A 23,871-nucleotide genomic window follows, 5' to 3' on the forward strand; every position below is an offset into this window, starting at 1 on the left:
GTGAGGAAGCCTCAACTGCTTCCCTGGGCAGAGAATTCCCCAGATTCACCACTCTCTGGGAAAAACAGTTTCTCCTCATCTCCATCCTAAATCTTCTCCCCTGAATCTTGAAGCAATGTCCCCCAGTTCCAGTTAGCTCCAGGCTAGAGAGTTAATGTCACTTATGGGTGGTGTGATTTTAGTATTAGGGAAAATCCTGAATGGGAATCCCCAGGCCACCATTCTAGACAACTTCTTGTCACTCAAACTGTAAGTTAGAAACAATAACAGCGCGTGGGAGAGAACCGAAGAGAGAGCAGTGATGGGAGAGCCAGTTGGCGCAGGAAGAGCCGCTGTCAGACTCCCTGAGCGAATCTGCTCGGTGTTCCCAGCTCAGCAGGGCTCTACCCTGCCCCCTGCTTGTTGTGGCTTGATGGAGGGGGGAGAGAGAGGGAGATGGCACATGGAAATGTCCTGTTCCCACTGGGTAGGAGATGCCAGCCGCTGGTAAATCTGTCCCGAGCCGGGACATGCCCTCTTCTCGTTACTGCCATCCGGGGGGTAGTACAGAAGCCTGAACACACACCCTCGACAGCTTCTTCCACTCTACCATCAGACTTCTGAACAGACCTTGAACCTGTGAACAGCATCTCACTACTCCACTTTTACACCACTTATTTTATTTTTTAATGTCTTAATGTTTTAAATGTCTGGCACTGTATTGCTGCCATAAAATGACATATTTCATGACATACGTCAGTGATATTAAACCTGATTCTGATACTGACTTTAATCACACCCTGGATCACTGAACTGTTCCCACAACCTATGGATTCATTTTCAAGGACACTTCATCTCATGCTCTTGATAATTATTTCCCTTTTTTGTCTTTAGTATTTGCACAGTTTGCTGTCTTTTGCACACTCATCATTTGTCTGTCCTGTTGGGTGTGGTCTTTCATTCATTCTTTTGTGTTTCTTGGATTTATTGTGTATGCTTGCAAAAAAATGAATCTCAGAGTTGTTTATGGTGACATATATACTCTGATTATAAAGTTATTTTGAATTTTGAATTGTTCTTAATAGCTGAATCACCACGTTTCCATGACAGTGGTAGATTACAGCTTGCCGCCGGTCAAAATGGTAATTTGGTTTACTATAGTCATGTGCTGAGGTGGAGTGAAACATGGTGTTTTGCAAATGCCAGTCCCATGGATCATTTCATTACAACAGTGTATTGACATCGTACAGGGAAAAGCAACAACTGCATGTTGTACTCAGAGAAAGTGCATTGCAGTCAGACAATAAGGTGCAAGCTCAAAACTTAAAGTTCAAAGTAAACTCACTAATAAGTACGTATATGTCACCATAAACTACCCCAAGGTTCATTTTCTTGAGGGCATTTACAGTAAATACAAGAGACACAATGGAATCAATGAAAGACCATATCCAACAGGATGGACAGACAACCAATGTGCAGAAGGCCTACAACTTATTTGTATGTCTTTGGAATGTTCAAAATTCAAAGCAAATTTATTATCAAAGTGTGTATATGTCACCATACACTACCCTGAGATTCGTTTTCTTGTAGGCATTTACAGTAGAACAAAGAAATCCAATAGAGTCAATGAAAAAGCATGAAATAGATAAATAAACAAACAAATAAGTAAATAAATAGATAGATGATGGATAGGTAACTAAATAAATAATACCGAGAACGTGAGTTGCGGTGTCCTTAAAAGTGAGACTGTAGGTTGTGGAATCAGCTCAGTGTTGGGGTGAATGGAGTTATCCACTCTGGCTCAGGAGCCTGATGGTTGGAGGGTAATAACTGTTCCTGAGCTTGTGGTAAGGGACCTACGGCTCCTGTACCTCCTTCCCAATAGTAGCAGTGAGAAGAGAGCATAGCCTGGATGGACAGGGTCTTTCATGATGGTTATGTCCCTTGTTGCAAGGCAGATTCTGAGGTCAAGAGTCCATATTATCATAACTAGGATTTGTACATTCCTGCTCCAGACACATCCCTCTCTGACCAAGACTAGGTCACCTAACCTATCCTCTTATTTATGTGGTCCAGCTCGTCTAAAAGGTGGGGGGTTTTATGCCAATTGAGATGCCTCTATTCTACTTTGCAAAATGCCACAGGGAATCCTCAACATCCACTCCAGTCTTGGAATGCACACCTCTTCAATCAGTTGTGGAGAATCCAGTCTGAGATAGAACTGGAGTTTTCCAGGTCAGTTCAAGAACCCGATGGCAGTGGGAAAGAAGCTGTTGTTGAACCTTAAGGCAAGGCTTTTCAGACTCCTGTACATCCAGTCTGATGGCAGCATTGAGCACAGGGCATGGCCTAGTGGTGGCCCCTGAGGATGGATGTCACCTTCCTGAGTTATTGCATCTTGTAGATGTTGGCTCTGGCCCTGTACACACTGGAGTTCAGAAGAATGAGGTGGGTGGGGGGTGGTGGTTGAGGTTGGAATCTTATTGAAAGCTACAGAATATTGAAAGGCCTAGATGTGGTAGACATAGAGAAGCTGCTTCCATTAGCTGACAGAGTCGAGGAACAGAGGGCAACGGCCTCAGAGTGGAAGGATATCCCTTTAGAACAGAGATGAGAAGGAATTTCTCTAGCCAGAGGGTGGTGAATCTGTAGAACTTGTTGCCACGGGTCTGTGGCTGCCAAGTCTTTGGGTGTATTTGAAGTGGAGGGTACTTAATTAGTCAGGGCATGAGAGGTTATGGAGAGAATGCAAGAGAATAGTGTTGAGAGGGATAATAAATCAGTCATGATAGAATGGCAGAGCAGACTCGATGGGCAAAATGCCATAATTCTGCTTCAATGTCTTATGGTCATATTACTGTAGATCCTCAGTGGTGGGGAGAGCTCTGTCTGTTATGGAACTAGCTGTGTCCCAACACTGTTGAGACTTCCTGGGCATCGGAGTTTCCACAGCAGAATTACCATCAGATGTATTATCAATAACGGGGGTTGTGAAATTTGTTGTTTTGCAGCAGCAGTACAGTGCAAGACATAAAAAATTACTCCAAGTTACAAAATAAATAAATAAATAGGGCAAAAGACATGCGGTGGGCACTGTATTGTCATGTGCTGGACGTGGGCTTTGAACTCCTCACTCGCTCACTCCGTCTGCTTGGGGACTAATAAACATACTGAACCACTCGATTGTTTAAAATGAAGAGGCATTTTAAAATCACAGGAAATAATCAGTCTGTAAAGAACTTCCCACACTGATCTTAAACTACGTCTTTGTCTCAGGTATCAGAATTTCCTCTGCAAGAAGTCCTTTGTCCATGTGAAGATAATATTTCACAGCTAAAAGCATCTGAACAATAAATATTACAATCCTGTTTGGCAAAAGAAAAGGCTTCAGTCAATCAAGCCTTGTCATGACATGTGCTCTCATTGCGTCTTGCAATACACACGGCAGATAAGCATTAGAAAATAGAAACCAAACATGGTACAGAACAAAATGCAACACTTAAAGAGAGATGGAGACAGACATTTCATACAATACAGTTCTCAGACTGCTCCTCACTAAAGGAAACAGATCTCAGAGTTGTCCATGCAGAAGTCCTTTACCTGTCTCCTTTCAAAGGGTACAGCGCCAGTCAGAACCGCGAACAATCCATTATCAGCACTGCGAAGTTGGGGCTTTTCCTCATTCAAGTATTGCGGGAAAAAAACTCAGTAAAGGCTGGTGCATTAATGACGCTACATTTCCAGTAAATACTTTCCAGAGAAGAGAGCTCAAATTACGGCCCCCCCACAGGCTGAAAAAACAGTCATTACTTCTTATCTCAATCTGAGATTTGAAAATGAGAGAGAGAGAAAAAAGGGAACAACAAAATTAAAAACAAGATAGAAAACTGACAGAAAGAGGGAAAAGAATAGGAGATAAGGTGGAACATAGCAAGAGAAAGGAGTGAGAGAGTGAGAGAGGGAGAGAGAGCATGAGAAAGAGTGTGTGTGAGAGTGAGAGGAAGTGAGAGAGAGTGTGTGTGAGAGTGAGGGAGGGAGTGAGAGAGAGAGTGAGTGAGAGAGAGTGTGTGAGAGAGAGAGCATGAGAGAGTGTGTGAGACTGAGAGGAAGTGAGACAGAGTGTGAGGGAGAGACAGTTTGAGAGAGTGTGTGAGAGTGAGAGGGAGTGAGAGAGAGAGAGAATGAGAGTGAGAGAGAGTTTGAGAGAGAGCATGAGAGAGTGTGTGTGAGAGTGAGGGAGACAGGGAGTGAGAGAGAGAGGGAGTGAGAGAGAGAGTGAGAGTGAGAGAGAGTGTGTGTGAGAGAGAGTTTGAGAGAGAGCATGAGAGAGAGTGTGTGAGAGTGAGAGGAAGTGAGAGAGAGTGTGAGGGAGAGAGAGTTTGAGAGAGAGAGAGTGTGTGAGAGTGTGAGGGAGAGAGAGAGAGCAAGAGAGAATGAGAGAGAACACGAGAGAGTGTGTGTGAGAGTGAGAGAGAGGGAGTGAGAGAGAGAGTGAGAGAGTGAGAGAAAGAGAGAGTGAGTGAGAGAGTGAGAGGGAAAGAAGGGAGAGAGAGAGAGCGTATGTGTGAGAGAGGGAAAGAGTGAAAGATGGAGAAAGAGAGAGAGGGAGAGAGACAGAGGAAGAGAGAGTGTGAGAGTGAAAGCGGGAGAGAGTGAGAGAGGTAGTGAAAGGGTGAGAGAGAGCATGAGGGAGGGAGAGAGTGTGTGAGAGAGAGGGAGATAGAGAGTGAAAGAGATATAATGGGATAGAGAGCAGGGAGAGGGAAGGAGGGGGAAGGAGGGAGAAGGAGAGAGAGGGAGAGGGAGAGAAAGTGTGAAAAAGAGAGAGAACGAAAGAACTAAAATTGAGAAAAAGGGGTATGGGCTGGATGTAAAGGTCCTTGGTATTTAAAATGTCTGTTGGATTGAAATCTATTGGTTTATTCTCGCCACCTGTATCAAGATACATTAACATTTTTGTCCTGTCTGGGAATGATCTCCATACATAAGTACATGGAGGTAGTTAAGAGAAAACCCAGTGCAGAGTATTCTGACCTGCAAGGTGAACAAGAGCTGGGGAGTGAGCCAAAGTTCATCGCAGGCTAGAAAGTCCACGATATTCCAAATAGACTCCTGCAATAAATTTGAATAATCCTGTGAACAGCTAACATCATCAGCCTGGGGTCTAGTAATAAACTCCATTCTTATACTGTTGGCTGAGAAAACTTAAAATGACATCAATGTTTATGAACCTAAATACAATTCTATATTATGATTCATGGTTCCGTCAGTGGCTCGCCCTCCACCATTTTCAGAAAATTGGGTGTGAAAGTGTAGGCTGATGTTCCAATGCAAATACAGCCCTCGGGGAGTGCTGTCGTGTCTGGATGAGGCACTAAGTGCGGCCTGCCCTCTCGGGTGAAGTAAGAAAGATCACAAGACATGGATTCAAAGAAAGTGACGGAATTCTCCCTGTTAACTAAGACAATATTCAGTCCTCATTCTGCATTGCCAAAGTAATTTTATCTGACAATAAACGCCGGAAACAGGACCTGACACAGAGGCACAGCTAGTAAAGGGGATCAGTATCAATGAGTGCTTAGGGGAACCATGGTAGCTAGTGGTTAGTGTGACGATATTACACCCTGGGGTGCCGGGAGTTTAGAGTTCAATACTGGTGCTGTCTGCAAGAAGTTTGTACGTTCTCCATGTGACCATGTGGGTTTCCTCCGGCAGTCCACAGATATAGTGGCTAGTAGGTTAATTAGACATTGTAACTTGTCCTGTGACTAGGCTAAGTTTAAATAGGTGGGTTGTTGGGTGGCACGGCTCGTTGGGCAGGAAGGGGCTGTTCTGTGCTGAATCTCTAAATAAATCAAGGATTAGCAGCACTTGGGCTGAAGGGTCCTTTTTTTTTGGATTCTATTTACTCCATTCATCTACATCATGGCAGTTTCAAGCTTGGCCTCAACACTACTCTTTCCAAACTCTCCCAATACTCCCTGGCTGTTGTAGTTCAAATGCCTGTCAGAAACGTTGCCTAGAATAGATTCCATGACTCCAGCTCCACAGTTCTGGAGATACCTGTCACACTTCTTGCAAATTTGAAAGGGCTTTATTGGCTATGTGGTAAACCATATGTATATGTTGTAACTGGGTTACCAGTCTGGACACACCCCTCTGCTGACTGCTCCTGTGGCTCCTCCCACAGACCCCTGAATAAAGGCGATTGTGTCACTGCTCCTCCCTCAGTCCAGGACAGATACTCAGCATGGACATTGGGCCATTTACTGTTAATAAAAGCCTTTCAGTATTTACTCTACTTCCAGTCTTTTGGAGTAATTGATAGTGCATCAGGCTATAAATTATTCCTTCAATCATGGCTGATTTATCCCTCTCAGCCCCTTTCTCCCACCTTCTCCCCATAACCTTTGACACCCTGACTAATCAAGAACCTGTCAACCTCTGCCTTAAATACACCCAATGGCTTGGTCTCTACGGCCACCATGGCAATGACTTCCACAGATTCGCATCCTCTGGATAAGGAAGAATCTCCAATCTCTGTTCCGTAGCGTGAAGGATAGCGCCACGCTTTTACAGCCCCAGAGTTCGGAGTTGTATTCCAGTGCCATCTGTAAGGGATCTGCATGTTCTTCTCATAAATTGTGTGGATTTTCTCCGGGTGCTCCGCTTTCCCGCCCACAATCCGAAGACGTACCGGTTGGTAGGTTAACTGGTCATTATAAATTGTCCCGTGATTCATCCAGAGGTGAGCAATCATCTGTCTGGATGCATAACGGCGTGGCACGGCAACTGTTCAGCATGTGACTGCAAGAAGCTGCGGAGAGCAGTGGGTACCGCAGAGCACATCACAAGAACCACACTCCCCTCAATGGAGCCTGTCTCCACTCTCCATTGCCTAGTTATGCAGCCGGCATAATCAAAGACCCCACCCACCCAGGACACTCTCTCTCATCGGGCAGAAGATACTAAAGCCTGCAAGCACGTACCACTGTCTCTCTGTTATCAGACTCTTGAAAGAGGTTCAAAAGAAATAAGCCGTATTTGTCACATGTACATTGAAACATGCAGCAAACTGTGTCGCTTGCTTCCACAACTAACACAGTCTGAGGATGTGATACGGGCAGCCGCCAAGTGCCGCCATGCTTCCAAAACCAATGTAGCCTGTTACAACGTAGTAACCCTAATCTGAACCTCTTTGGAACGTGGGATGAAATCGGAGCACCTAGAGGAAACCCACATGGTCACAGGGAAAACGTACAAACTCCTGACGGACAGTGGCGGAATTGAATCCGGGTAGGTGGCTGGGGCTGTAATAATGTTAGGCTAACTGCCACGCTACCGTACCATCCTGTATATGGTAAGGTTGGCTTTCAACCTCATCATCTACTCAAATATTAAATGCACATTTATCTCAGCTCATTTGATCCGTATGAGCAGTACGCCAGACAAGCTTTTCGCTGTACCTTGGTACATGTGACAATAATAAACCAAATCCAATTGAATTTGAGCAGAGCTGAACACAAGAATAGTGTGCTTGTGCTCATGTAAGGCATTGGTGAGGCTGCATCTGGAAAACATTAAGGATGCTAATGCATTGGAAGCAGTTCAGACAAGATTTAGTAGACTAGAACTTGCAGTGGGTGGGAAGTCAAATGAGCAAAGGTATACAAGCTCGGCTGGAATTTATTCGAGATGAGTGGAGCCCTCATTGAAACATACAAGACCCTGAGGTATCTTGACAGGATGGATCCGGAGATGATCTGGAATATTAAACTGGTAAAATTAATAAATTGGCTCATTATTGTCACCTGCGATGTCTGGTGTGCCATCCATACAGATCGGTTCCCCTGTTTCCCCACACCAGTATGTTGAGGCAATCTCAGGGAAGGGCAGTAACGGAACGGAGGGTCACGCGGAAAGTACAGATAAGATGCGGTGCCATGACACTGCATTGGTCAGACCGCACTGAGAACTATCAGCAGTTTTGGGACCCCTATCTAAGAAAAGATGTGCTGGCGTTGGAGAGGGTCCAGAGGAGGTTCACGACAATGATCCTGGGAATGAGAGGGTGAAGGTATGAGGATTGTTTGATGACTCTGGGCCTGTACTTGCTGGAATTTAGACAATTGGTTGGGGGGGGGGAAAGAATCTCATTGAAACCTGTTGAATATCAAAAGGCCTATACAGAGTGGACAAGTGGACATGGACAAGATGTTTCCAGTAGTGGGGAAGGCTAGGACTAGAGTATACAGCCTCAGAATAGAAGGACGTCCCTTTAGAACAGACCTGAGCAGGCCTGTCTTCAGCCAGAGGGTGGGGAATCTGTAGAATTCATTGCCACAGATAGATTTGAAAGCCAAGTCATTGGGTATATTTAAAGCAAAGTTTGATAAGTTCTTGGTTAGTCAGGGTGTCAAAGGTTATGAGGAAAAGGCAGGAGAATGGGCTTGAGAGGGATGATAAATCAGCCATGATGGAATGATGGAGCAGACTCGATGGGCCGAATGGTCCAATTCTGCTCCTATGTCTTGTGATCTAACAAGGTAGAGAGAGAGGACAAGAGTTCACATTACAGTGGGGTAGAAGCTGTCCTAGAGTGAGGTGCTTTCAGGCCTTTGTTTCTTTTGCCTGATGGGGGTGGTGGGGAGGGGGGGGGAGAAGAGAAGATGCCCATGCTAGGTTTAGAATTGGAGTTGGAATTGGCTTATTATTGTCATGTACTAGGATATTGAGGAAGGCTTGTCTTGCATACTGTTCATACAGATCGAACCATTACACAGCGCACTGAGCTTGTATAAGAAAATAGGGTAGCAGAACGCAGAATAAAGTGGAACAGCTGCAGAGAAAGTGCAAGGCAGGTAAACGATAGGATGCAAGATCATAATGAGATAGATTGTGAGCTGGGGTCAGTGGGGTCTTTGATTATGGTGGCAGCTTTACCGAGGCAGCGAGATGTGTAGACAGAGTCCACTGAAGATCAGCTAGATTCTCTGATGTGCGGAGCTGGGATAAAAGTGTGGGGTCAAACTCATGCTTTTCTCCACAGCAGCGGCATTACATAGTAACCAGCTGGCCAGCCAACTAACACACCCTTGACTTCGTTACTTATGCACAGAGCAGGAACAACTATGGAGCATCTGGATTAAACTTTTTTACTGCGTCACGTTAGCCTTGGTACACGCAGGGCAATTTACAGTGCGGGAGCAATGAACCAGGCCGATTGAGGCAAAAATGTTCAAAGTTCACAGTAAATTTATTATCAAAGTACATACGCTATTGTGCAAAACCCTGCATCTCTCACACACACACACACACAGACACACACACACACACACACAGAGAGACACACACACACACACACACACACACACACACACACACACACACATATATATTCAGGCCGCCTGAGACTTTTGCATAGTACTGTATTCGTCAATGTGGAGCAGAGAGCGAGTCTAAATCTGGCGGGAGCAAAGGATGTTGGGAATGGCAAGGGTGGAGTGTTGTAGGAGGGGTGAGGGACAGATGACAGAGAGGGGGTGCCAAGGGCAGGGTTGGTGCAGGTGCAGATACATCCAGCCTTGAGACACCAGGCAAGATCACTTGATTCCAAACAATTCCATTATTGATCATTACAGAATGTCTCTCTGGTGCTTCCCGCTCTCTCCCCTCTCCCTTCCCCTTTTCCAAAACATGATTCCTCTCTCTTTCCCACTCTCAGTTCACAGTCGAGATCCAAATCAGAATCAGGTTTATCATTACTCACATGTCATGAAATTTGTTTTTTTTACAGCAGTACTGTGCAATACATAAAATTACTACAGTACTGTGCAAAAGTCTTAGGCACCCTAGCTATATATATGTGCCTAAGACTTGCACAATACTGTACATGTCACCTTGTACTGAAAAACCCTGAGATTCGTTTTCTTGTGGGCATGCATAGTAAATCTAAGAAACACAACAGAATCAATGAAAGATCGAACCCAAGAGGATGGACAAACAGTGTGCAAAAGACAATAAGTTGTGCAAATACAAAATAAAAAAGAATAAAAAAATAAATCAGCAATAAATATCGAGAACATGAGATGAAGAGTCCTTGAAAGTGAGTCTATAGTTTGTGGGAACAATTCAATGATGGGGTGAGTGAAGTTATCCCTTCTGGTTTTTTTTTTCAGGGTGTTGTACCAGACATTCAGCCATTCTTGGTCGGCACGTGGTGTCAGGATTAACCGGGTCACGTTCTGAACGTTCCTGACTCGACCCTTGTATTTTTGACGAGGCCGAGTGGCTAGCTCGACACTCAGCCCAACACGGATGGTAAGCGTGCTCGGGAGTGGCCCGACCTGGATTCGAACTCGGGAACCCTTGTTCCGGAGTCCAGCGCTGATCTCACTGCGCCACCAGCCGGCCATTCCTTCTGGTTCAAGAGCCAGATGGCTGAAGGGCACTAACTGTTCCTGAACCTGGTGGTGTGGGTGAGCAGCAAACTGTGTGCACTCAAAACCCGTACATAAAGGGAGGGGCCTTCAGCGCATTGGAGGCCCAAACGATTCAATACACAGTTAGTCGGCCCCATTCACACAATTGTTTGGAAACTGTTCAGGCATGAATCAGAACAACAATCACGTTTATTACCACTGACATATGTTGTAAAGTCTGATGTTTTCTGGCAGAACATAACATATACAAGTTAACAGTGCAAAAAGAGGAAAAATAGTGAAGCAGTGCTCATGGGTTCATGAACAGTTTGGGAGAGAGGAAACTGGCGATGCGGTTTCATAGCCTAGTGAATGCAACAGCATAGTTGACCCACGGGTCCCCAGAGGACTCGTGCAGGATGATGACCAGAAACCTGGGGCATTACGCAATGGTCACCACGATGAGACACAGCCCTGGTAATTCGCTGCCATGTAAACATCACTCGTGCGGTTTTGTAAGAAATGAGTTTGTGCCATTATCATGTTTCTTGGATGAAGAGAGGTTTAACCACATCAAACAGCTGGTAGGCTCAAGGCACTGCGGGTATCACCATCATGTCTTTCAGTAACTCTTTGAGCTTGCCTGAGGGATGTAGAGACTTGGAGAACAACAAAGACTAGCATTTGGAAAGTGCAGACCTTTATTAATAGCTGTCTGAGAAAAATCCTCCGGGTCCGCCTGCTCAGAAGTCATCGGCAACATCAGTCTCTGGCCGAGAGCACACCAGCCGGGCCAGCAGCGGAAGACGAACGGGGATGGATAGGACACACACTGCAAAAGCCAAGTATAATCATAACGTGGAATCCCCAAGGAAAGCAGAAGGAAGGCTGGTCGAAAAACGATTGGCAAAACGACCTTGAAGCTGACGCCAAGAAGATGGGCCACACCAGGGGATACCTTGAAAGACTGGCCCAGGATAGAGGACTCCCACGAGCTGCTGCAGGGGTGATGGGTGAACTAACTAAGGGTTATAGAGGAAACCTGGCCACTGCTTTGAGACGGAGACAACGCCGATGCAGGCACTTGTCCCGAAGAAAGGGTGTAAACAACAAAATCATTAGCAGAAGACGAAAACGTTCCCATCTCAATTTTAGTTAAAGTGCACTCAAATTAAGAGCCAGTTTCTTTTTTTTGCTTTAATTCTTTTTTAGGAAGACAGAGCAGATCTTTCTTTGGGAATGTTTTTCTATTTAATGCAATTGGAATGCATCCAAGTTACCTCCTCCTCCAGTGCGGAAAAATTATCCTTTCTTCAGAATGGCTTCCATATGTGGAGTGCTGACTGAATGGAGACACAGCACTGCGGACCCCACGTAACCTTTTCCTTCAATATTTTCCAGTTTGAAAGTCGAACAACATTCTTGTCTTAAGTGAGTTCCCAGTTTGCATGCCCACATCCGCAGATATATAAACATGCATTCCGAGAGAGAGGTTACTGACATACCATGCAGACTTTCCCCATTACATAAAGGAGCTCATCATACCAATTGGGAAACTGGTCTGGCTTCAAAAATAGCTAATTTTTAAACCATTCACTTCCGTCCCAGACCAGCCCCCACATTCCTGAGCTTTGTGGATGACAATCCCATTTTATTCTCCAGGAAGAGTGGGAAGTGGGAAGAAGGGGAAACACACACACACACACACACACACACACACACACACACACACAGAAAAGTGCACCTAAGATACAGTTAAAACACACATATATATACACACACAAACACACAATACAAAGTACACATAAATGTAACTAATAAGTAGCTAAAACTCACACACACATACAGTACATAGCTAAACATACAAAATGAACACAGATAAAGATATAAACAATTAAAACACACTCATACGAAAGTGCAAATATGCACACAAGCAGTTAAAAGCAGAGACACAAAAGTGCATCGAAGTACACATGGACACAGTTACACTCACACACTCACAGATGCTTGTTAAAAATAAACGTCACCATTTTTGGAAATACAACTCTTTCTCTCGCTCTCAAAACATTTCCACTGAAATGATGAATAGCTCTCTGACAACATCACAAGCCTTAAAGGCTTGACTCTGCTGTGGTAAATATAACTGGTATCATTCTGCTCTTCAGCTTCTTTCCTGACTTGCTAATGTAAATAAAACTGGAGGGAATACTGGCAAAAATTCACTCAGGTTGACATCACCAATCCCTAATGGAAAATACCGACAGAGATGGCCTCTGATCAGATCCATTAGTTTCTGAATGAGACATCTCAAGGTAGACCTCGAACTGGAGCTTGGTGGCACAGTCACCCTGACAGAAATTGGTTTTATATTCTGAAAGACATTCTCTCTATGACCCTTCCATCTGGAATCGAGAAGCTGTTCAGCCCATTGAGTCATTCCTGTCCACGTTTTATGTATGACATTTTTTAAACTTCTGTAAATAACCTGTTCCCTCTTTGGCCGCTAACATAAACTAAAACCTGTTTTAGCTTTTCATATAGAAATTATTTTTAGTGACGAATCTTTTTATTTTTGAGGATCTCAGCAGGTCGAGCAGAATCTGTGGGAGGAATTGCTCTTAATGGATTGATCAACTACTGAAACACAAGAGATTCTACAGATGCTGGAAATCTTGAGCAAAACACACAAAATGCTGGAGGAACTCAGCAGGTCAGGCGGCATCTATGAAGGGGAATTAAACAGTCGACAATTTGAGCCAAGACCCTCCACACCGACTGTTTATTCCCCTCTGTTGATGCTGCTTGACTTGCTGAGTGTGTGTGACTGCTGGAGGGTCTTGGCCTGAAACGTGGACAGTTTTATTCACATCCATAGATGCTGCCTGGCTTGCTGAGTTCCTCCAGCACTTTATGTGGGTTGATCCAAGACCAGAACTGACCAGTAAGAAGGCTCTGATCAGAATCAGGTTTAATATCACCGGCATATGTCGTGAAATTTGTTGTCTTTGAGGAAGCAGTACAATACAATACATAATAACAAGAAAAAACTGAATTACAGAAAATGTATATATGTATATATTAAATAGTTACATTAAATAAGTAATGCAAAAATAGAAATAAAAATTAGTGATGTAGTGCTCATGGGTTCAATGCCCATTCAGAATTCGGACAGTAACAGGGAAGAAACTGTTCCTGAATCGCCAAGTGTGTCCCTTCGGGCTTCTGTACCTCCTTCCAGATGGTAGCAATGAGAACAAGGCATGACCGCATGACCTGGGTGATGGATGCCGCCTTTTTGAGGCATTGCTACTTTGTGGTAAACCATATATATATGTTGTAACTGGGTTACCTGTCTGGACATGCCCCTCTGCTGACTGCCAGTCTTTTGGAGTTATTGATAGTGCATCATACTTGAAGATGGCCTGGATCCTAGGGAGGCTAGTGCCCATGATGGAGCTGATTGAGTTTACAACTCTCTGCAGCTTATTTTGATCCTGTGCAGTAGCCTCCGCCCACCCCCCATACCAGATGGCGATGCAACCAGTTAGAATGCTCTCTATGGTACAGCTGTTGAAATTTGTGTTTTTTGTGACATACCAAATCTCCTTGAACTCCTAAAGAAGTAGAGCTGCTGTCGTGTCTTCTTCATGGCTGCTTTGCTACGTTGGGTCCAAGTTAAATCCTCAGAGATACTGACGTCCAGGAACTTGAAAGTTTTGCAGGGTTCTGCCCCAAAGTGTTGGCAGTTTCTATCTTCACACAGAAGCTGCTCGAGCCACTGCATTCCTCCAGTAGATTGCTTCTTGCTCCGGATTCCAGCATCTGCAGTCTCTCGTGCCTCGAATGTTACTTTCACATTCACTTACAGAATGTAGCCACTGCTGGCCCAGCACCTATTATGCCTCTCTGTTTGCCCCTGAACTGTGAGGCTTGCAGGGGCATTTCATTGGGCAAAGGGAAGTTAGCCACAGTGTTGTACAGCTGAAGTTACATCTAGGCCAGTAAGAATGAAAGATATCTGTACACCAAATAGTCATTACAAAAACTCTCAGCAGAGGCTGTACTTCTTGTAGCAGTTGGTAAAATTCTGTCTTCCCCGGAACATACTGGTGCAATTCTACACTGCCATCATAGAGAGAATCCTCACATCTGGTTTGGTGCAGCATTCGCTCACAATACAGGAAATCTACAGCAAACTGCAGGTATTCATCCAATTCCTGTCGTCAGTTGGTTATTGGACCTGCCCTCTAGGGAGGTGAATTCCAGACCTTAATATATCACTGTGTTGAACAATGATCTTCATTCTCCTCTCTGGTCTCCTCCCTAAACATGGGTTAACTTAAATTTCTAGTTGCCCACTCCACAATGCCAGCACTCTGTGGTGCTGGAGGAGAACTCTTCTGACCGCCAGTCGTGCTGATGGTCTGTGGATATCGGAGCTGAGCCTAGCAGAACAGACTCTTGCGGCCTGCGGCTTAGTCGGGCATTCTCCAGAGCTTGAGTTGAAAGCCTCAAGTCCCATGGCAGGGCCCCGACTGACGCTGCACTGCTTGTAAGGAAGGGGTGTCACACAGTGGGACGCACTTTCACTCAGATCGAAGCTGAACGTCCGAGTGCCTGAGGTTCTCACTTAAGGAAAAACAGGCAAGAATGTTCTACCCCACGTTGATCCCTGAATGAACATTATAAATACAAATTATGTAGTCATTAAGTTGATTATGGGAGCCTGCCGTATACAAACAGGCTGCTGTATTGTCTGCTTTGAAAGTGTTGATGCAATCCAGATCATCGGATGTAGAAGAATAGAAGAGTGTACGTGTAGTGGATAGGGCCCAGTTCATCACAGGAAAAGCCCTTTCACCATTGACCGCATCTACGAGGAGCACTGCCACAAGAAAGCGGCATCCGTCATCAAGGCCAGGCTCTCTTCTCACTGCTGCCATCAGGAAGGAAGTACAGGAGCCTTAGATCCCACACCACCAGGTTTAGGAACAGTTATTACCCTTCAACCATCAGGCTCCTGAACCAACATGGACAACTTCACTCACCACAACACTGAACTGATCACTGAACACAACCTTTGGACTCATTTTTTTAAGGATAATTACAACTCATGTTCTCAGTAGTATTTATATCATTATATTAAATAGTTGTTATTAGTATTTATATTTGTATATTAATATATTGAGTTACACAGAGAGACGAGGTAAATGGTCAAATTTTTTATCACTTTAAGTAGGGAGTATAAAAGTAGAGACTATAGATTTAAGGCAAGAGAGGAAAGAGGAAGAGTACTTAGTGGCAACTGACCAGAGCATAATTACAATATTTAAAAAGACAGTTTAGGTACTTGGATAGAAAAGGTTTAGAGGGACATGGGACAGACACAGGCAAATGGGATTAGCTCAATTTGACAGATTGGTTAGCATGGGCTAGTTGGGCCAAAGGGCCTCTTTCTATACTCTGAATCTAATTCAGCAGTCAAGTTCCTGAACCCGCATGGACAACATAACTTCACTCACCTCAAGTCTGAGTTCAGTCCATAAGCTGTAGAGTCACTATCACGGACTCTGCAACTCATGTTTTTGGTATTTATTTATCTATCTATTGGTTATTTTATCATTGATTTGTATTTGCACAGTTTGCCTTTTTTGCACATTGATTGTAAGTCTTTGTGTGTAGTTTTCCATTGATTCCATTGTATTTCTTTGTTCTACTGTGAATGCCTGCAAGGAAATGAAGCTCAGGGTTGTACATGGAGACATACTTTGATAATAAGTTTACTTTGAACTTTGAACATCTGTGGAAGGAAATAAACAGTCAATGTTTCGGGCCAAGACCCTTCATTAGGACTGTAATGTTGACAGTTTACTCCCTCCTTACTGGTGCTTCCAACTTGCTGGGGTCCTCTAGCATTTTGTGTGTGTTGCTCAACACTTTCAGCACCTGCAGAATCTCATGTTTATGATTTTCCCCTCTCGCCTTAGGTACGCCTCCTCTGGTTCTTAAACTACGAGCATGCCCTCCGGTAGCAGCACTCTAGTCTTTTGAAAGTGAGGAGTGATTTAAACGGCTGTAGTTCTGTTTTCCAACTCATCATATTGAATGACATTAAAGATCTTGTTTTAGAAAATGGACAAGTTCTACAAAAGGGGCATGAGGCTTCAACCTGATGGAATGAACATCAATTTCTCTAGCCTCTGGTGAATTCTCCCCCCTCCCCCTTCACTCTTTATCCTTTTCCCATTCTGGGTCCCCTTTCACCTCCTCTCTTCTCCTCACCTACCCACCACCTTCCTCTGGTGCCCATCCTTCTTCCCTTTCTTCCGTGGTCTACTCTCCTCTCCTATCAGATTCCTTCTTTTTCAGCCCTTTACTTCTTCCACTGATCACCTCTCAGCTTCTTCATCTCCCTTCCCCCACCCACCCATCTCCCCTCTCACCTGGTTTCACCTGTCACCTGCCAGCTTGTACTCCTTCCCCTCCCCTACCTTCTTATTCTGGTTTCTTCCCCCTTTCACCCTTCCTTTCCAGTCCTGATGAGGGGCCCCAGTCCAAAACGTTGACCATTTATGCTTCTCCATAGATACTGCCTGACATGCCAAGTTCATCCAGTATTTTGTGTTTGTGTGTGTGTGTGTGTGTGTGTGTGTGTGTGTGTGTGTGTGTGTGTATGTGTGTGTGTGTGACTTTATGTAACAGGTGCCAGTTTGGAGGACTTGACTTTAAACTGTATCACAATGCTCATAAATGTTAATGCAAGCCTTTATGGAAAACAACTAGCACTTTAAATCCATTGTTTTACTGCCGTTGCAAAGATTCAATCTTAAATTAGCACTGGGAAAACATCACCACAGCCTTTTTCTCCCCCAGGGCTGACATCTCTAATATAGAAAATATCCTTCGCTGAATCAAATCGACAGGCCGAATCGATAAGGTGACTTAGGAAGCAGAACCTCAGGAGTCTAAATCATCCTTCCCTGGGGAGGTATGATAGGGTAGCAGTTAGCACAACACTTTACAAGAGCTAACGGTATATCGTGGCTATCCCTCGAGGTTGAGGATGATGGTCTTCGTTCTGAAGAAGTGGCTTACAGAGCGAAGACGCCTGTGCGTGTATTTGTTTAACGTGTGCCTGATGTTGCACTCCAAGAAGTACACGATACTTCACAAATCAACCAACTGATTCCGATGGCATGGAAACCACGACGATTGGAGCTGATGTATTTGTTGCAGCCTTCATCCACCTTTTCAGCCGTTGAGTTCGAAGTAACTTCGTCCCCCTGTTCCACCGTTGAGGTCTTGGTTGGATTGTTCTCTGTCAGGGACCTCACCCTCGACTTTACTGCCATAGGTGACCCTACCAGGAGCATAGCTCCAGATGGCATTGCTTTCGGGATCACAGGACCACATAAGCTTCTTCACCACGACAAGGTATGATCGGGGTTCGAATCCTACCGCTGTACGTAAGGAGTTTGTACGCTCTCCCTGTGGCCCTGTGGGTGCTCCCATTTCCTTCCCCATTCCAAAGATGTGTGGGTTAGTGTTAGTAAGTTATGGGAATGCTATGTTGGCACTGGAAAAGTGGCGATGCCTGCGGGCTGCCAGCAAACTCCTCACTGATTTGATTGGACACAAATGAGGGATTTCAACGTATGTTTCGATGTATATGTGGCAAATAAAGCTAATCGATCTATCGATCTTCCATATGGATGCCACTCATTCACAGGATGTGCCACAGACAGACGTAAATCAATGGACAGACACCATGTCCCACACCAGCAGGTCAATGGCACGGTACTAGTTACAGTAGCTCACACTCTCGTGAAGGATTACACCAGAGGTAGCAAAAAAAATCAACCAATTGAATTTATATAGCACCTTTCACAACTCTTTCTGGCTGTCACCAAGAAACCTACAGCAATTGAGGTCCTTTGAACTGTCAATATTGTGGCAAAGTAGGAAACTCTGCAGGCAACGCGTGCATTCTAAGCTCTGACGAGCTAAGTGAAAATGAACAGAAATGTTGAGAAATGTTGACTGTAGGGTCAATATTATAGAAACATAGTCACGGGATAGTAAACAGGCCATTCCACCCACCACATCTGTGCTAATCATCAAATATCCGCCCACATTAACCTTATAATAATCTCATTTTCTTCTCAGCATCCTCCCAAGGGTTAGGGGTAACAGACAGGAGTCAATTGATCTACCAAATGGCACTGTCACTTAGCAGTTAGTGTATACTGTTACAACACCAGTGACCCGGGTTCAATTCTGCTGCTGTCTTTGAGGAGGCATCCATCATTAAGAAACTCCAATCACCCAGGACATGCCCTTTTCTCGTTGCTACCATCAGGGAGGAGGTACAGGAGCCTGAAGGTGCACACTTAATGCTTTAGGAACACTTTCTTCCCCGTTGTCTTCAGTTTTCTGAATGAACCAACCCGTGAACACTACCTCATCATTTTTGCACTACTTGCTTAAATTTCTTTTAAAATATATTTCTTATTGTAATTTATAACTTTGTATTGCACTGTACTGCTGCCTCAAAACAACAAATTTCATGCCAGTGATATTAAACTGGATTCTGGTTCTCCCTGTGATCATGTGGGTTTCCTCTGGGTGCTCAGGTTTCCTCCCACTATCCAAAGATGTTTCCTAAAGGTTGGTAGGTTATTGGTCACATGGCCGGCGCGGGCTCATTGGGCCATGAGGGACTGTTACTGTTCTCTAAATAGAAAAAATATAATTAAAAAAAAAATTGAATGTCTTTGGGATGTGGGAAGGAACCCGTACAAGTAGAAAGAAAATGCACAGACACCAACCAGACAATGCCGGATACGAGAACTGAACCAAGCTTACTGGAGCTGGGAGGTCGCAGATCTGCCAACTGCCTTAGCAGTGGCCACAGGACATCAGAGAGAACTCAGTACTGAATGTGCTTTTCATGTCTAATTATGGTGCCCTGTAAGCTGAAAAAAAACGAGCCAAGTTCCCAGCAAGTTAGATTCTCAAGATTGTACGTTAAAAAAAAGGCTCAAGGCAATAAAAAAAAATATCTGCCTTGAATTGCAGACCAGTCACATTGCAATTATGGAGCTGAGTTTTGGAAGTAGATTAGAATCTGATTGCAAGTGTAAAGTGCATTTCGTTTAGCACTACATACCAATATTGAATTTCTGGGCAATCATGAACTCTCATTTTCCATCCTCCCTCTCACCAACCCCGACATTCACAGGAGAGAGTGAGAGAGTTTGGGAGACAGAACAATGACAGAAAATACCAATTTCCTTGATGTTTGTTTAATTGCTTGACTAGGATGCCAGCTCTCAGTGAAGCACTTTTTTTGGGAGTCCATGGCGCCTTGCCACTGGAGTTCACTTCAGTCAAAGTGAGCTTCGGTGGAAAATATGTCAGCGTGCAACTGGCCGTATTTTATAGAAAGCAAAGCATACTCAAGCCAGCAAGTTTCAGCAAGGGATTGGCATGTTTTGGGAGCATGGGAATGTGGCTGGTTTGGGATGGAACAAGAACGGTAACACAGAACTCACAAAGGTCTCTTTGAAAAAAAATCTTAAGAGTCCAACTCATCTTGTTCTTCCACCACAGATTTTTTTTAAACATCAGAACTTAAGAATCGGAACAGGTGTTGCCATCTGGCCTATCGATCTTGCTCTGCCATTCAAGAAAATCATGGCTCTTTTGGCTGTGGACTCAGCTCCGTCTATCGCCTTTTCCACATATCTCTTACGGTTACAGGAAAGAGGTATGGCTGGCAGGCAGGAGGCAATGAGCGGGAATAAAGGGGGCCTTTTTGGGTTGGCTAGTGGTGTTTTTCAGGAGTCAGTTTTCGGACCGCTACTTTTCACATTCTTTGTCAATGATTTGGATAATGGAATTGATGATTGTGACAAAGTTTGCGTATGATACGAAGATAAGTGGAGGGGTAGGTAGTGCTGAGGAAGTAATGTGATTGCAGAAGGACTTAGACAAATTGGAAGAATGGGCAAAAACGTGGCAGATGGAATACGGTGTTTGGAAATGTAGGATAATACATTTTGGTAAAAGGAACAATAGTACAGACTATTACCTAAATGGAGAGAAGCTTCAAACATCAGAGGTGCAGAAGGACTTGGGAGTCCTCGTGTAAGACTACCAGAAGTTTAATTTACAGGTTGAGTTTGTGGTAAAGAAGGCAAATGCAATGTTGGCATTTATTTCAAGGGGAATAGAATATAAGAGCAAGGAGGTAATGCTGAGGCTTTATAATGCACTAGTCAGGCTGCACTTGGAGTACTGTCAACAGCTTTGGGCCCCATATCTCAGCAAGGATGTGTTGTCATTGGAGAGAGTCCAGAGGAGGTTCACGAGGTTGATTCTGGGAATGAAGGGGTTAACATATCAGGAGTGTTTAGCAGCTTTGGGCCTGTTCTCACTGGAGTTTAGAAGAATATGTGTGTGTGGGGGGGGATCTCATTGAAACCCACTGAATATTGAAAGGATTAAATAGGGTGGATATGAGGGGATGTTTCCTGTGGTGAGGGTATCCAGAACTAGAGGGCACAGTCTCAAAGTTGAGGGGTGACCTTTTAGAACAGAGGTAAGGAGCAATTTTTTAGCTAGAAAGTGGTGAATCTGGGGAATGCTCTGCCACTGACTGTGTTGGAGGCCAAGACCGTGGGTATATTTAAGGTGGAAGTTAATAGCTTCCTGATCAATCAGGGCATCAAAGGGTGGAGCGCCATGGGAGGGGTGTGGGTCAGGTGGTAGAGGAGGAGTGCCAGGGGTGGGGAGGTGGTGTGGGTGCAAAAATCTCAGGCATATATATATATAGATAGATATATATAGAGCTAGGGTGCCTAAGGCTTTTGCACAGTACTGTACTTGTCAATGTGGAGCAGAGATGGAGAATTGAGGCAATTCCTTTGGTCAATGTTGGCTGAGATGAGATTGGATAGAGGGGTGCCACGGTAGCCTAGTAGTTAGCACTACACTTTACAGTACAGGCTGCTCCAGTTCGATTCCCACCGCTACCGGTAAGCAGTTTATACGTTCTTCCCATGACCTCATGGGTTTCCCCTAAGTGCTCCGGTGTCCTCCCGCAGTCCAAAGCCGTACTGTTTGGCAGGTTAATTGGTCATTGTAAATTGTCCTGTGATTAGGCTAGTATTAAGTCGCTGGGCAGCGCAATTTGAAGGGACAGCAGGGCTGGTTCCGCATTGTATCTCAATAAATAATTAACAGTTTTATGCCCATATTGTAAGTTGGTCCATGCGCATTGTTACTAACATGACTCAGTAAAAAACTTTTAATCAAATTACTCTGAAGTTGTTCTTGCTGCATGCAAACGTACTAGGGAGGTTAGTCACTCTGTGTAGCAAACCTATCTCTGACTCGCATTATCCACCCGCTACATAGCTGGAACAGTAAATTATAAACACAAGAAAGTCTGCAGATGCTGGAAATCCAGGGCCACACACACAACATGCTGGAGGAACTCAGCAAGTCAGGCAGAAGCTACGGAAATGAATGGACAGTCGACGTTTCAAGCTAAGACACTTTTTCGAGACTGGAAAGGAAGGGGGAAGAGGCCAGAATAAAATGGTGGTGGGAGGGGAAGGAGGATTGGTGAAACCGGGTGGGTGGGAAAGGTAAAGGGCTGGAGAGCAAGAGATCTGATAGGAGAGGAGAGTGGACCATAGGAGAAAGGGAGGGAAGAGGGGACCCAGGGGGAGGTTGATAGGCTGGTGAGAAGAGGTAGGAGGCCAGATTGGGGAACAGAGGGGAGGGGGAGGGAAAATATTTTTACAGGAAGGAGAAATTGATATTCATGCCATCTGGAGGCTACCCACATGGAATATAAGGTGTTGCTCCTGCACCCTGAGGTGGCTTTATCTTTGAACATGAGGAGGTCTTGGACCGACATGTTGGAATAGGACTGGGAATCGGAATTAAAATAGCTGGATTGGCTAACCGGCTAATTAAATCAAATCAGCGAGGATTGTACTAGGCAGCTCTTAAGTGTCTCCACGCCTCCAGCACCAACATGACATGCCCACAACTCACCAACCCTAAATGTACGTCTTTGGCATGTTTTGGGGAAACCAATGTGGTCATGGGACGAACATGCAGACTCCTTACAGACAGTGGCAGGAATTGAACCCCACTTACAGTCAGCGGGTCCAATGGTTTGCAGAAATCCTGTTTGCTGTTATTTTACCATACTCTTCTCTGAACCATAACATTGGAAATGCTGGGCGATCAGGACTTGTTTTAAAATATCTCCAGTCCATGTCACAGACATTTGAATAAGCCAAGCATTCACCCAAGAATGGAATAATCATCACTTCTTCCCGTATTTCCCGGTTGGACAATATTACCCTGGGCCTGATGTTACATGCTACTTTTTCCAAATTTATTATCTGGTTGTGATCTTTGAGGTTTTTGCAGTTTCCACATCTGATCCCCCCCATACAACTCTCCCATTGTTGTCTGCTTTGCCAGACATTTTTTGTTGAAATAGTTGCACATTCATTAATTCAAATGATAGGAAGCCTTGGCGTGTCTGGTAATGATGCCGGTCTCCAGTACAAGTTCTATCCCTCTCCCCAGCCACATTTGACTCTTTTGTAGAAATTTGTGCAGATTCTGCATGTTGACAAATTTCTATAGATGTACAGTGGAGAGTGTCCTGACTGGTTCTATCATGGCCTGGTATGGAAACACCAATGTCCAAGAATGGAAAAGAAGTGGTAGATACAACCCAGCCCACCACAGGGAAAACCCTCCCCACCATTGAGCACATCTACAAGGAGTGCTGCTGAAAGAAAACAGCATCCATCATCAGGAACCCCCAGCATCCAGGCCGTGCTCTCTTCCCCCGGCTGCCACCGGGAAGGAGGTACAGGCGCCTCAGGCCCCACACCACCAGGCTCAGGAACAGTTGTTACCCTACAACCATCAGGTTCCTGAACCGGTGTAGATAATTTCACTCATCACAACACTGAACCTCTGGACTCACTATCTTATATTACTTATTCACCTTTTTGCATTTGCAGAGCTTGACTTCTTTCGCACATTGGTTGTCTGTGTGTAGTTTTTCATTGATACTATTGGATTTCTTTGTTCTGCTCTGAATGTCCACAAGAAAATGAATCTCAGGGTAGTATTTGCTGACTTATACACATTTCGTTAATAAATTTACTCTGAATTTTGAACTTTGATCATCTCTAAACTTCACCATTCCACTTTTTCTCCAACTGGTCACCCAACTACCCAAAACTCAGCTGCCTGAAACTTTACCCTCAATAAATCCTCATCACCCTTCAGCCCTGGTCTCGCTAACTGACCTACACTGGTCTCGCTAACTGACCTACACTGGTCGTGTTAACTGACCTACACTGGTCTCGCTAACTAACCTACACTGGTCTCACTAACTGATCTATACTGGTTTCGCTAACTGACCTAC

At 44.6% G+C, this 23,871-nt stretch overlaps 1 protein-coding gene across 10 annotated transcripts in view; it reads right to left on the reverse strand.

The window, feature by feature from the left end:
• The window catches only part of palld (palladin, cytoskeletal associated protein), a 452,869-nt gene that overhangs the window by 76,721 nt on the left and 352,277 nt on the right, over positions 1 to 23,871 (reverse strand). Inside the window, exon 1 of one of the 10 annotated variants that reach the window (XM_063049518.1) lies at positions 3,580 to 3,679. The exons of the other annotated variants lie outside the window; for them this stretch is intronic. The gene's annotated coding sequence lies outside the window, so the exon portion shown is untranslated. Of the gene's footprint in view, positions 1 to 3,579; positions 3,680 to 23,871 lie in introns of those variants that run through there. 10 annotated transcript variants of the gene reach the window in all.

This window comes from Mobula hypostoma, chromosome 5, assembly GCF_963921235.1.
Source record: "Mobula hypostoma chromosome 5, sMobHyp1.1, whole genome shotgun sequence".
In the NCBI taxonomy this organism is placed as follows: domain Eukaryota; kingdom Metazoa; phylum Chordata; class Chondrichthyes; order Myliobatiformes; family Myliobatidae; genus Mobula; species Mobula hypostoma.